General features: G+C 53.4%; 10 non-coding genes across 10 annotated transcripts; all 10 read left to right on the top strand.

Annotated features, from left to right (window-relative positions):
- Positions 1-959: 959 nt before the first annotated feature.
- On the top strand, positions 960-1,031 carry TRNAE-UUC (transfer RNA glutamic acid (anticodon UUC)). The gene has a single exon. It is a non-coding gene; the product is annotated as a tRNA-Glu (tRNA).
- A 630-nt stretch (positions 1,032-1,661) lies between these two features.
- On the top strand, positions 1,662-1,733 carry TRNAE-CUC (transfer RNA glutamic acid (anticodon CUC)). Its single transcript has one exon. It is a non-coding gene; the product is annotated as a tRNA-Glu (tRNA).
- A 1,446-nt stretch (positions 1,734-3,179) lies between these two features.
- On the top strand, positions 3,180-3,251 carry TRNAE-UUC (transfer RNA glutamic acid (anticodon UUC)). The gene has a single exon. It is a non-coding gene; the product is annotated as a tRNA-Glu (tRNA).
- Positions 3,252-3,881: 630 nt separating this feature from the next.
- On the top strand, positions 3,882-3,953 carry TRNAE-CUC (transfer RNA glutamic acid (anticodon CUC)). The gene has a single exon. It is a non-coding gene; the product is annotated as a tRNA-Glu (tRNA).
- Positions 3,954-5,399: 1,446 nt separating this feature from the next.
- On the top strand, positions 5,400-5,471 carry TRNAE-UUC (transfer RNA glutamic acid (anticodon UUC)). The gene has a single exon. It is a non-coding gene; the product is annotated as a tRNA-Glu (tRNA).
- Positions 5,472-6,101: 630 nt separating this feature from the next.
- Positions 6,102-6,173, top strand: TRNAE-CUC (transfer RNA glutamic acid (anticodon CUC)). The gene has a single exon. It is a non-coding gene; the product is annotated as a tRNA-Glu (tRNA).
- Positions 6,174-7,619: 1,446 nt separating this feature from the next.
- On the top strand, positions 7,620-7,691 carry TRNAE-UUC (transfer RNA glutamic acid (anticodon UUC)). Its single transcript has one exon. It is a non-coding gene; the product is annotated as a tRNA-Glu (tRNA).
- Positions 7,692-8,321: 630 nt separating this feature from the next.
- On the top strand, positions 8,322-8,393 carry TRNAE-CUC (transfer RNA glutamic acid (anticodon CUC)). Its single transcript has one exon. It is a non-coding gene; the product is annotated as a tRNA-Glu (tRNA).
- A 1,446-nt stretch (positions 8,394-9,839) lies between these two features.
- TRNAE-UUC (transfer RNA glutamic acid (anticodon UUC)) lies at positions 9,840-9,911 on the top strand. Its single transcript has one exon. It is a non-coding gene; the product is annotated as a tRNA-Glu (tRNA).
- Positions 9,912-10,541: 630 nt separating this feature from the next.
- TRNAE-CUC (transfer RNA glutamic acid (anticodon CUC)) lies at positions 10,542-10,613 on the top strand. The gene has a single exon. It is a non-coding gene; the product is annotated as a tRNA-Glu (tRNA).
- Positions 10,614-12,018: the final 1,405 nt, after the last annotated feature.

Below are 12,018 nucleotides of genomic sequence, written 5' to 3'. Positions count from 1 at the left end.
GGGTCTGCCTGGCCGGAGAAATGCCTGTCTGGCGCTCCCCTCAGGACACACGTGTCTTCCGTTCGAGCATGGAGGGTGAGGGACATGGGTCACCCTCATATACAGGGGTGTGGGCATGGGCAGGATGGGGCGTGGGGGACCCGTCAGGGCATTGCCCGTTTGGAAGCCCGTTCGGAAGGCAAGAGGAGGCGGAGGCGGGAATCTCTGCTCAATTTTTTCCCGAGGCCTGGGGACAAGCCTTTGCACATTTGATCCTGCCGGGCCTGCATCAGCAGATCCTGCTCCGATGGCAAGGGAGAGCCTGCAGGTGTAAATCAAAGAAAGGGGAGAAATCCGCAAGAGGCGGGTTAACAAATTCCAGTGGCAGGCCCATGTTCCCCAGGAAGCAAGTACTTCCTCCTGCTCCCTTCAGTGGGAAAAGACATAGGAGGTGTATTTCTCTAAGCAGGGGCTCTGCGTAGGTGGCACTGCATTGCTTTGGGAAGCATCCATGCTAAGTGCAGAGTAGCAGCAGACCCTACAGCTGAGACGTGAATTGGGACTGTTAAGGAAGGGCACTGGGAGGGTGAGGAGGGCAGAGGAAAATGCTTTAAAAAAGCATCTGCAAGTTCCTACACACCCGCTGAAAACCCATACCAGGGATGGGGCTCGAACCCATGCGGACAACTGTCCATTGGATCTTAAGTCCAACGCCTTAACCACTCGGCCACCCTGGTGAGACCCTAGGCCCTGCTTTACTCAGCTCCCTTTTCATGCTGGCTGCTCCAGCGCAGGCTGTCCAGCAAGAGGTGATTGCAGAGTAAAAAGGCTTTTGCAGGAGGATAAAGGTAATTGCTTATGACAAACACACTGTGTGACACCTAACTTTTCCCCACTCGTACTTTATGGGCAATCTATACAGTGGAGTTAGCTTAGTCACAATAAGGAAGTGAGCAAGGCAGGCTCACAAGAGCATCTCCTCCCTGGTGGTCTAGTGGCTAGGATTCGGCGCTTTCACCGCCGCGGCCCGGGTTCGATTCCCGGTCAGGGAAGATCCCTCTAAGACGTAGACGTGTGTAATTTGTCCACGCAGCTCAGCTTTTTTTAATCGAAGGTCCTTAAAAAGGCACCCCGACCTATAGACGAAAGCAGAGGAAAGGGGCTGGGTCCCCTGTGTCCCAGGTTGCTTTGCTCCCATTGCCCTCAGCCACCTTCATGCGCACGCAGTCCCCCACCCAGTCAGGTGCTCTATGTGGGCGTAAAGTGCAGTACCAGCTCATCAGAAAGGTAAATTGCTGGAAAACCCGGCTGCGATGTATACATCTACTTTGGAGCACTCTTCTCCCTTGCACTCTTGAATCGGTCATTCGCAATGTATTCTTCCAGCAAGCTGAATAACGAGGTAGGTGTGAGAAGGTGTACCAGCTGTCTTTGAGCTATCAGCGGCCACTAGGTGTCCCTCTTGTGATTTCCCGGGGATCCCGATTGTACAGGAATTCGTCGGTTCAGTAGCACGGGGGAGGGGATGGCCTGTGCTTAGAAGTGACAAACAGTCTGGTGGAATCATGAGTGTTTTTTCAAGTTCTGATTCATATTCGCTGTAGAATAAAATATGCTTTCAGCCCCCATGAGCTTTGTCACTAGGAGAGCAGTGTAGGAACTTTTGCTGTATGGCTGTGGGTTCCCTGGTGGTCTAGTGGTTAGGATTCGGCGCTCTCACCGCCGCGGCCCGGGTTCGATTCCCGGTCAGGGAACAGTCCTTCTTCTGCCCTTGAATGCTTTTCCTTCCCGCAGGTCAGGGCTTCTCAAAATGAATTTGCTTTTCTGACAAACAGTTTGCCTAGCATCCCGCAATCTGGCTCCTAATTTGATTTTCGCAAGGTTCCCTTTGAGTTGCTTTCCTCGGCGGGAGGAAAATCTCTTGTGCAAGGCTCTTGAGGAAGTGAGATTCTGTATTCCGAGGTGCGCTTCTTTTCGTAGGCTTCTGACCACATGGTGTGCGGCAGGAAGTCATCTTTGACAGGGCCGCAGGCTTTGTCTCCAAATGGCATCCCGGACCCACTGCAACCCACCTTTTTGCTGAAACGGAAGTCTGGTTCAGGGTAAGAAAAAGCTGAGCTGCACGTACCGAAAGCAGCAGAGCCCAGCGGCGGAGAGGGTGTGGCCAGGGCTGTCTGATTTGCATAGTGACCAGTGGCATCTTGGGAATGTACAGGCTTTGGAGCCTAACGGGTGCTGCAGGGGTCTGCCTGGCCGGAGAAATGCCTGTCTGGCGCTCCCCTCAGGACACACGTGTCTTCCGTTCGAGCATGGAGGGTGAGGGACATGGGTCACCCTCATATACAGGGGTGTGGGCATGGGCAGGATGGGGTGTGGGGGACCCGTCAGGGCATTGCCCGTTTGGAAGCCCGTTCGGAAGGCAAGAGGAGGCGGAGGCGGGAATCTCTGCTCAATTTTTTCCCGAGGCCTGGGGACAAGCCTTTGCACATTTGATCCAGCCGGGCCTGCATCAGCAGATCCTGCTCCGATGGCAAGGGAGAGCCTGCAGGTGTAAATCAAAGAAAGGGGAGAAATCCGCAAGAGGCGGGTTAACAAATTCCAGTGGCAGGCCCATGTTCCCCAGGAAGCAAGTACTTCCTCCTGCTCCCTTCAGTGGGAAAAGACATAGGAGGTGTATTTCTCTAAGCAGGGGCTCTGCGTAGGTGGCACTGCATTGCTTTGGGAAGCATCCATGCTAAGTGCAGAGTAGCAGCAGACCCCACAGCTGAGACGTGAATTGGGACTGTTAAGGAAGGGCACTGGGAGGGTGAGGAGGGCAGAGGAAAATGCTTTACAAAAGCATTTGCAAGTTCCTACACACCCGCTGAAAACCCATACCAGGGATGGGGCTCGAACCCATGCGGACAACTGTCCATTGGATCTTAAGTCCAACGCCTTAACAACTCGGCCACCCTGGTGAGACCCTAGGCCCTGCCTTACTCAGCTCCCTTTTCATGCTGGCTGCTCCAGCGCAGGCTGTCCAGCAAGAGGTGATTGCAGAGTAAAAAGGCTTTTGCAGGAGGATAAAGGTAATTGCTTATGACAAACACACTGTGTGACACCTAACTTTTCCCCACTCGTACTTTATGGGCAATCTATACAGTGGAGTTAGCTTAGTCACAATAAGGAAGTGAGCAAGGCAGGCTCACAAGAGCATCTCCTCCCTGGTGGTCTAGTGGCTAGGATTCGGCGCTTTCACCGCCGCGGCCCGGGTTCGATTCCCGGTCAGGGAAGATCCCTCTAAGACGTAGACGTGCGTAATTTGTCCACGCAGCTCAGCTTTTTTTAATCGAAGGTCCTTAAAAAGGCACCCCGACCTATAGACGAAAGCAGAGGAAAGGGGCTGGGTCCCCTGTGTCCCAGGTTGCTTTGCTCCCATTGCCCTCAGCCACCTTCATGCGCACGCAGTCCCCCACCCAGTCAGGTGCTCTATGTGGGCGTAAAGTGCAGTACCAGCTCATCAGAAAGGTAAATTGCTGGAAAACCCGGCTGCGATGTATACATCTACTTTGGAGCACTCTTCTCCCTTGCACTCTTGAATCGGTCATTCGCAATGTATTCTTCCAGCAAGCTGAATAACGAGGTAGGTGTGAGAAGGTGTACCAGCTGTCTTTGAGCTATCAGCGGCCACTAGGTGTCCCTCTTGTGATTTCCCGGGGATCCCGATTGTACAGGAATTCGTCGGTTCAGTAGCACGGGGGAGGGGATGGCCTGTGCTTGGAAGTGACAAACAGTCTGGTGGAATCATGAGTGTTTTTTCAAGTTCTGATTCATATTCGCTGTAGAATAAAATATGCTTTCAGCCCCCATGAGCTTTGTCACTAGGAGAGCAGTGTAGGAACGTTTGCTGTATGGCTGTGGGTTCCCTGGTGGTCTAGTGGTTAGGATTCGGCGCTCTCACCGCCGCGGCCCGGGTTCGATTCCCGGTCAGGGAACAGTCCTTCTTCTGCCCTTGAATGCTTTTCCTTCCCGCAGGTCAGGGCTTCTCAAAATGAATTTGCTTTTCTGACAAACAGTTTGCCTAGCATCCCGCAATCTGGCTCCTAATTTGATTTTCGCAAGGTTCCCTTTGAGTTGCTTTCCTCGGCGGGAGGAAAATCTCTTGTGCAAGGCTCTTGAGGAAGTGAGATTCTGTATTCCGAGGTGCGCTTCTTTTCGTAGGCTTCTGACCACATGGTGTGCGGCAGGAAGTCATCTTTGACAGGGCCGCAGGCTTTGTCTCCAAATGGCATCCCGGACCCACTGCAACCCACCTTTTTGCTGAAACGGAAGTCTGGTTCAGGGTAAGAAAAAGCTGAGCTGCACGTACCGAAAGCAGCAGAGCCCAGCGGCGGAGAGGGTGTGGCCAGGGCTGTCTGATTTGCATAGTGACCAGTGGCATCTTGGGAATGTACAGGCTTTGGAGCCTAACGGGTGCTGCAGGGGTCTGCCTGGCCGGAGAAATACCTGTCTGGCGCTCCCCTCAGGACACACGTGTCTTCCGTTCGAGCATGGAGGGTGAGGGACATGGGTCACCCTCATATACAGGGGTGTGGGCATGGGCAGGATGGGGCGTGGGGGACCCGTCAGGGCATTGCCCGTTTGGAAGCCCGTTCGGAAGGCAAGAGGAGGCGGAGGCGGGAATCTCTGCTCAATTTTTTCCCGAGGCCTGGGGACAAGCCTTTGCACATTTGATCCTGCCGGGCCTGCATCAGCAGATCCTGCTCCGATGGCAAGGGAGAGCCTGCAGGTGTAAATCAAAGAAAGGGGAGAAATCCGCAAGAGGCGGGTTAACAAATTCCAGTGGCAGGCCCATGTTCCCCAGGAAGCAAGTACTTCCTCCTGCTCCCTTCAGTGGGAAAAGACATAGGAGGTGTATTTCTCTAAGCAGGGGCTCTGCGTAGGTGGCACTGCATTGCTTTGGGAAGCATCCATGCTAAGTGCAGAGTAGCAGCAGACCCCACAGCTGAGACGTGAATTGGGACTGTTAAGGAAGGGCACTGGGAGGGTGAGGAGGGCAGAGGAAAATGCTTTAAAAAAGCATCTGCAAGTTCCTACACACCCGCTGAAAACCCATACCAGGGATGGGGCTCGAACCCATGCGGACAACTGTCCATTGGATCTTAAGTCCAACGCCTTAACCACTCGGCCACCCTGGTGAGACCCTAGGCCCTGCCTTACTCAGCTTCCTTTTCATGCTGGCTGCTCCAGCGCAGGCTGTCCAGCAAGAGGTGATTGCAGAGTAAAAAGGCTTTTGCAGGAGGATAAAGGTAATTGCTTATGACAAACACACTGTGTGACACCTAACTTTTCCCCACTCGTACTTTATGGGCAATCTATACAGTGGAGTTAGCTTAGTCACAATAAGGAAGTGAGCAAGGCAGGATCACAAGAGCATCTCCTCCCTGGTGGTCTAGTGGCTAGGATTCGGCGCTTTCACCGCCGCGGCCCGGGTTCGATTCCCGGTCAGGGAAGATCCCTCTAAGACGTAGACGTGCGTAATTTGTCCATGCAGCTCAGCTTTTTTTAATCGAAGGTCCTTAAAAAGGCACCCCGACCTATAGACGAAAGCAGAGGAAAGGGGCTGGGTCCCCTGTGTCCCAGGTTGCTTTGCTCCCATTGCCCTCAGCCACCTTCATGCGCACGCAGTCCCCCACCCAGTCAGGTGCTCTATGTGGGCGTAAAGTGCAGTACCAGCTCATCAGAAAGGTAAATTGCTGGAAAACCCGGCTGCGATGTATACATCTACTTTGGAGCACTCTTCTCCCTTGCACTCTTGAATCGGTCATTCGCAATGTATTCTTCCAGCAAGCTGAATAACGAGGTAGGTGTGAGAAGGTGTACCAGCTGTCTTTGAGCTATCAGCGGCCACTAGGTGTCCCTCTTGTGATTTCCCGGGGATCCCGATTGTACAGGAATTCGTCGGTTCAGTAGCACGGGGGAGGGGATGGCCTGTGCTTGGAAGTGACAAACAGTCTGGTGGAATCATGAGTGTTTTTTCAAGTTCTGATTCATATTCGCTGTAGAATAAAATATGCTTTCAGCCCCCATGAGCTTTGTCACTAGGAGAGCAGTGTAGGAACGTTTGCTGTATGGCTGTGGGTTCCCTGGTGGTCTAGTGGTTAGGATTCGGCGCTCTCACCGCCGCGGCCCGGGTTCGATTCCCGGTCAGGGAACAGTCCTTCTTCTGCCCTTGAATGCTTTTCCTTCCCGCAGGTCAGGGCTTCTCAAAATGAATTTGCTTTTCTGACAAACAGTTTGCCTAGCATCCCGCAATCTGGCTCCTAATTTGATTTTCGCAAGGTTCCCTTTGAGTTGCTTTCCTCGGCGGGAGGAAAATCTCTTGTGCAAGGCTCTTGAGGAAGTGAGATTCTGTATTCCGAGGTGCGCTTCTTTTCGTAGGCTTCTGACCACATGGTGTGCGGCAGGAAGTCATCTTTGACAGGGCCGCAGGCTTTGTCTCCAAATGGCATCCCGGACCCACTGCAACCCACCTTTTTGCTGAAACGGAAGTCTGGTTCAGGGTAAGAAAAAGCTGAGCTGCACGTACCGAAAGCAGCAGAGCCCAGCGGCGGAGAGGGTGTGGCCAGGGCTGTCTGATTTGCATAGTGACCAGTGGCATCTTGGGAATGTACAGGCTTTGGAGCCTAACGGGTGCTGCAGGGGTCTGCCTGGCCGGAGAAATACCTGTCTGGCGCTCCCCTCAGGACACACGTGTCTTCCGTTCGAGCATGGAGGGTGAGGGACATGGGTCACCCTCATATACAGGGGTGTGGGCATGGGCAGGATGGGGCGTGGGGGACCCGTCAGGGCATTGCCCGTTTGGAAGCCCGTTCGGAAGGCAAGAGGAGGCGGAGGCGGGAATCTCTGCTCAATTTTTTCCCGAGGCCTGGGGACAAGCCTTTGCACATTTGATCCTGCCGGGCCTGCATCAGCAGATCCTGCTCCGATGGCAAGGGAGAGCCTGCAGGTGTAAATCAAAGAAAGGGGAGAAATCCGCAAGAGGCGGGTTAACAAATTCCAGTGGCAGGCCCATGTTCCCCAGGAAGCAAGTACTTCCTCCTGCTCCCTTCAGTGGGAAAAGACATAGGAGGTGTATTTCTCTAAGCAGGGGCTCTGCGTAGGTGGCACTGCATTGCTTTGGGAAGCATCCATGCTAAGTGCAGAGTAGCAGCAGACCCCACAGCTGAGACGTGAATTGGGACTGTTAAGGAAGGGCACTGGGAGGGTGAGGAGGGCAGAGGAAAATGCTTTAAAAAAGCATCTGCAAGTTCCTACACACCCGCTGAAAACCCATACCAGGGATGGGGCTCGAACCCATGCGGACAACTGTCCATTGGATCTTAAGTCCAACGCCTTAACCACTCGGCCACCCTGGTGAGACCCTAGGCCCTGCCTTACTCAGCTTCCTTTTCATGCTGGCTGCTCCAGCGCAGGCTGTCCAGCAAGAGGTGATTGCAGAGTAAAAAGGCTTTTGCAGGAGGATAAAGGTAATTGCTTATGACAAACACACTGTGTGACACCTAACTTTTCCCCACTCGTACTTTATGGGCAATCTATACAGTGGAGTTAGCTTAGTCACAATAAGGAAGTGAGCAAGGCAGGATCACAAGAGCATCTCCTCCCTGGTGGTCTAGTGGCTAGGATTCGGCGCTTTCACCGCCGCGGCCCGGGTTCGATTCCCGGTCAGGGAAGATCCCTCTAAGACGTAGACGTGCGTAATTTGTCCATGCAGCTCAGCTTTTTTTAATCGAAGGTCCTTAAAAAGGCACCCCGACCTATAGACGAAAGCAGAGGAAAGGGGCTGGGTCCCCTGTGTCCCAGGTTGCTTTGCTCCCATTGCCCTCAGCCACCTTCATGCGCACGCAGTCCCCCACCCAGTCAGGTGCTCTATGTGGGCGTAAAGTGCAGTACCAGCTCATCAGAAAGGTAAATTGCTGGAAAACCCGGCTGCGATGTATACATCTACTTTGGAGCACTCTTCTCCCTTGCACTCTTGAATCGGTCATTCGCAATGTATTCTTCCAGCAAGCTGAATAACGAGGTAGGTGTGAGAAGGTGTACCAGCTGTCTTTGAGCTATCAGCGGCCACTAGGTGTCCCTCTTGTGATTTCCCGGGGATCCCGATTGTACAGGAATTCGTCGGTTCAGTAGCACGGGGGAGGGGATGGCCTGTGCTTGGAAGTGACAAACAGTCTGGTGGAATCATGAGTGTTTTTTCAAGTTCTGATTCATATTCGCTGTAGAATAAAATATGCTTTCAGCCCCCATGAGCTTTGTCACTAGGAGAGCAGTGTAGGAACGTTTGCTGTATGGCTGTGGGTTCCCTGGTGGTCTAGTGGTTAGGATTCGGCGCTCTCACCGCCGCGGCCCGGGTTCGATTCCCGGTCAGGGAACAGTCCTTCTTCTGCCCTTGAATGCTTTTCCTTCCCGCAGGTCAGGGCTTCTCAAAATGAATTTGCTTTTCTGACAAACAGTTTGCCTAGCATCCCGCAATCTGGCTCCTAATTTGATTTTCGCAAGGTTCCCTTTGAGTTGCTTTCCTCGGCGGGAGGAAAATCTCTTGTGCAAGGCTCTTGAGGAAGTGAGATTCTGTATTCCGAGGTGCGCTTCTTTTCGTAGGCTTCTGACCACATGGTGTGCGGCAGGAAGTCATCTTTGACAGGGCCGCAGGCTTTGTCTCCAAATGGCATCCCGGACCCACTGCAACCCACCTTTTTGCTGAAACGGAAGTCTGGTTCAGGGTAAGAAAAAGCTGAGCTGCACGTACCGAAAGCAGCAGAGCCCAGCGGCGGAGAGGGTGTGGCCAGGGCTGTCTGATTTGCATAGTGACCAGTGGCATCTTGGGAATGTACAGGCTTTGGAGCCTAACGGGTGCTGCAGGGGTCTGCCTGGCTGGAGAAATACCTGTCTGGCGCTCCCCTCAGGACACACGTGTCTTCCGTTCGAGCATGGAGGGTGAGGGACATGGGTCACCCTCATATACAGGGGTGTGGGCATGGGCAGGATGGGGCGTGGGGGACCCGTCAGGGCATTGCCCGTTTGGAAGCCCGTTCGGAAGGCAAGAGGAGGCGGAGGCGGGAATCTCTGCTCAATTTTTTCCCGAGGCCTGGGGACAAGCCTTTGCACATTTGATCCTGCCGGGCCTGCATCAGCAGATCCTGCTCCGATGGCAAGGGAGAGCCTGCAGGTGTAAATCAAAGAAAGGGGAGAAATCCGCAAGAGGCGGGTTAACAAATTCCAGTGGCAGGCCCATGTTCCCCAGGAAGCAAGTACTTCCTCCTGCTCCCTTCAGTGGGAAAAGACATAGGAGGTGTATTTCTCTAAGCAGGGGCTCTGCGTAGGTGGCACTGCATTGCTTTGGGAAGCATCCATGCTAAGTGCAGAGTAGCAGCAGACCCCACAGCTGAGACGTGAATTGGGACTGTTAAGGAAGGGCACTGGGAGGGTGAGGAGGGCAGAGGAAAATGCTTTACAAAAGCATCTGCAAGTTCCTACACACCCGCTGAAAACCCATACCAGGGATGGGGCTCGAACCCATGCGGACAACTGTCCATTGGATCTTAAGTCCAACGCCTTAACCACTCGGCCACCCTGGTGAGACCCTAGGCCCTGCCTTACTCAGCTTCCTTTTCATGCTGGCTGCTCCAGCGCAGGCTGTCCAGCAAGAGGTGATTGCAGAGTAAAAAGGCTTTTGCAGGAGGATAAAGGTAATTGCTTATGACAAACACACTGTGTGACACCTAACTTTTCCCCACTCGTACTTTATGGGCAATCTATACAGTGGAGTTAGCTTAGTCACAATAAGGAAGTGAGCAAGGCAGGATCACAAGAGCATCTCCTCCCTGGTGGTCTAGTGGCTAGGATTCGGCGCTTTCACCGCCGCGGCCCGGGTTCGATTCCCGGTCAGGGAAGATCCCTCTAAGACGTAGACGTGCGTAATTTGTCCACGCAGCTCAGCTTTTTTTAATCGAAGGTCCTTAAAAAGGCACCCCGACCTATAGACGAAAGCAGAGGAAAGGGGCTGGGTCCCCTGTGTCCCAGGTTGCTTTGCTCCCATTGCCCTCAGCCACCTTCATGCGCACGCAGTCCCCCACCCAGTCAGGTGCTCTATGTGGGCGTAAAGTGCAGTACCAGCTCATCAGAAAGGTAAATTGCTGGAAAACCCGGCTGCGATGTATACATCTACTTTGGAGCACTCTTCTCCCTTGCACTCTTGAATCGGTCATTCGCAATGTATTTTTCCAGCAAGCTGAATAACGAGGTAGGTGTGAGAAGGTGTACCAGCTGTCTTTGAGCTATCAGCGGCCACTAGGTGTCCCTCTTGTGATTTCCCGGGGATCCCGATTGTACAGGAATTCGTCGGTTCAGTAGCACGGGGGAGGGGATGGCCTGTGCTTGGAAGTGACAAACAGTCTGGTGGAATCATGAGTGTTTTTTCAAGTTCTGATTCATATTCGCTGTAGAATAAAATATGCTTTCAGCCCCCATGAGCTTTGTCACTAGGAGAGCAGTGTAGGAACTTTTGCTGTATGGCTGTGGGTTCCCTGGTGGTCTAGTGGTTAGGATTCGGCGCTCTCACCGCCGCGGCCCGGGTTCGATTCCCGGTCAGGGAACAGTCCTTCTTCTGCCCTTGAATGCTTTTCCTTCCCGCAGGTCAGGGCTTCTCAAAATGAATTTGCTTTTCTGACAAACAGTTTGCCTAGCATCCCGCAATCTGGCTCCTAATCTGATTTTCGCAAGGTTCCCTTTGAGTTGCTTTCCTCGGCGGGAGGAAAATCTCTTGTGCAAGGCTCTTGAGGAAGTGAGATTCTGTATTCCGAGGTGCGCTTCTTTTCGTAGGATTCTGACCACATGGTGTGCGGCAGGAAGTCATCTTTGACAGGGCCGCAGGCTTTGTCTCCAAATGGCATCCCGGACCCACTGCAACCCAGCTTTTTGCTGAAACGGAAGTCTGGTTCAGGGTAAGAAAAAGCTGAGCTGCACGTACCGAAAGCAGCAGAGCCCAGCGGCGGAGAGGGTGTGGCCAGGGCTGTCTGATTTGCATAGTGGCCAGTGGCATCTTGGGAATGTACAGGCTTTGGAGCCTAACGGGTGCTGCAGGGGTCTGCCTGGCCGGAGAAATGCCTGTCTGGCGCTCCCCTCAGGACACACGTGTCTTCCGTTCGAGCATGGAGGGTGAGGGACATGGGTCACCCTCATATACAGGGGTGTGGGCATGGGCAGGATGGGGTGTGGGGGACCCGTCAGGGCATTGCCCGTTTGGAAGCCCGTTCGGAAGGCAAGAGGAGGCGGAGGCGGGAATCTCTGCTCAATTTTTTCCCGAGGCCTGGGGACAAGCCTTTGCACATTTGATCCAGCCGGGCCTGCATCAGCAGATCCTGCTCCGATGGCAAGGGAGAGCCTGCAGGTGTAAATCAAAGAAAGGGGAGAAATCCGCAAGAGGCGGGTTAACAAATTCCAGTGGCAGGCCCATGTTCCCCAGGAAGCAAGTACTTCCTCCTGCTCCCTTCAGTGGGAAAAGACATAGGAGGTGTATTTCTCTAAGCAGGGGCTCTGCGTAGGTGGCACTGCATTGCTTTGGGAAGCATCCATGCTAAGTGCAGAGTAGCAGCAGACCCCACAGCTGAGACGTGAATTGGGACTGTTAAGGAAGGGCACTGGGAGGGTGAGGAGGGCAGAGGAAAATGCTTTAAAAAAGCATCTGCAAGTTCCTACACACCCGCTGAAAACCCATACCAGGGATGGGGCTCGAACCCATGCGGACAACTGTCCATTGGATCTTAAGTCCAACGCCTTAACCACTCGGCCACCCTGGTGAGACCCTAGGCCCTGCCTTACTCAGCTTCCTTTTCATGCTGGCTGCTCCAGCGCAGGCTGTCCAGCAAGAGGTGATTGCAGAGTAAAAAGGCTTTTGCAGGAGGATAAAGGTAATTGCTTATGACAAACACACTGTGTGACACCTAACTTTTCCCCACTCGTACTTTATGGGCAATCTATACAGTGGAGTTAGCTTAGTCA

The sequence above is a fragment of the Triturus cristatus genome, chromosome 5_2, assembly GCF_964204655.1.
Source record: "Triturus cristatus chromosome 5_2, aTriCri1.1, whole genome shotgun sequence".
In the NCBI taxonomy this organism is placed as follows: Eukaryota; Metazoa; Chordata; class Amphibia; order Caudata; family Salamandridae; genus Triturus; species Triturus cristatus.
The sequence above is the reverse complement of the archived record's forward strand: the minus strand, read 5'-3'. Positions and strand labels throughout refer to the sequence as shown.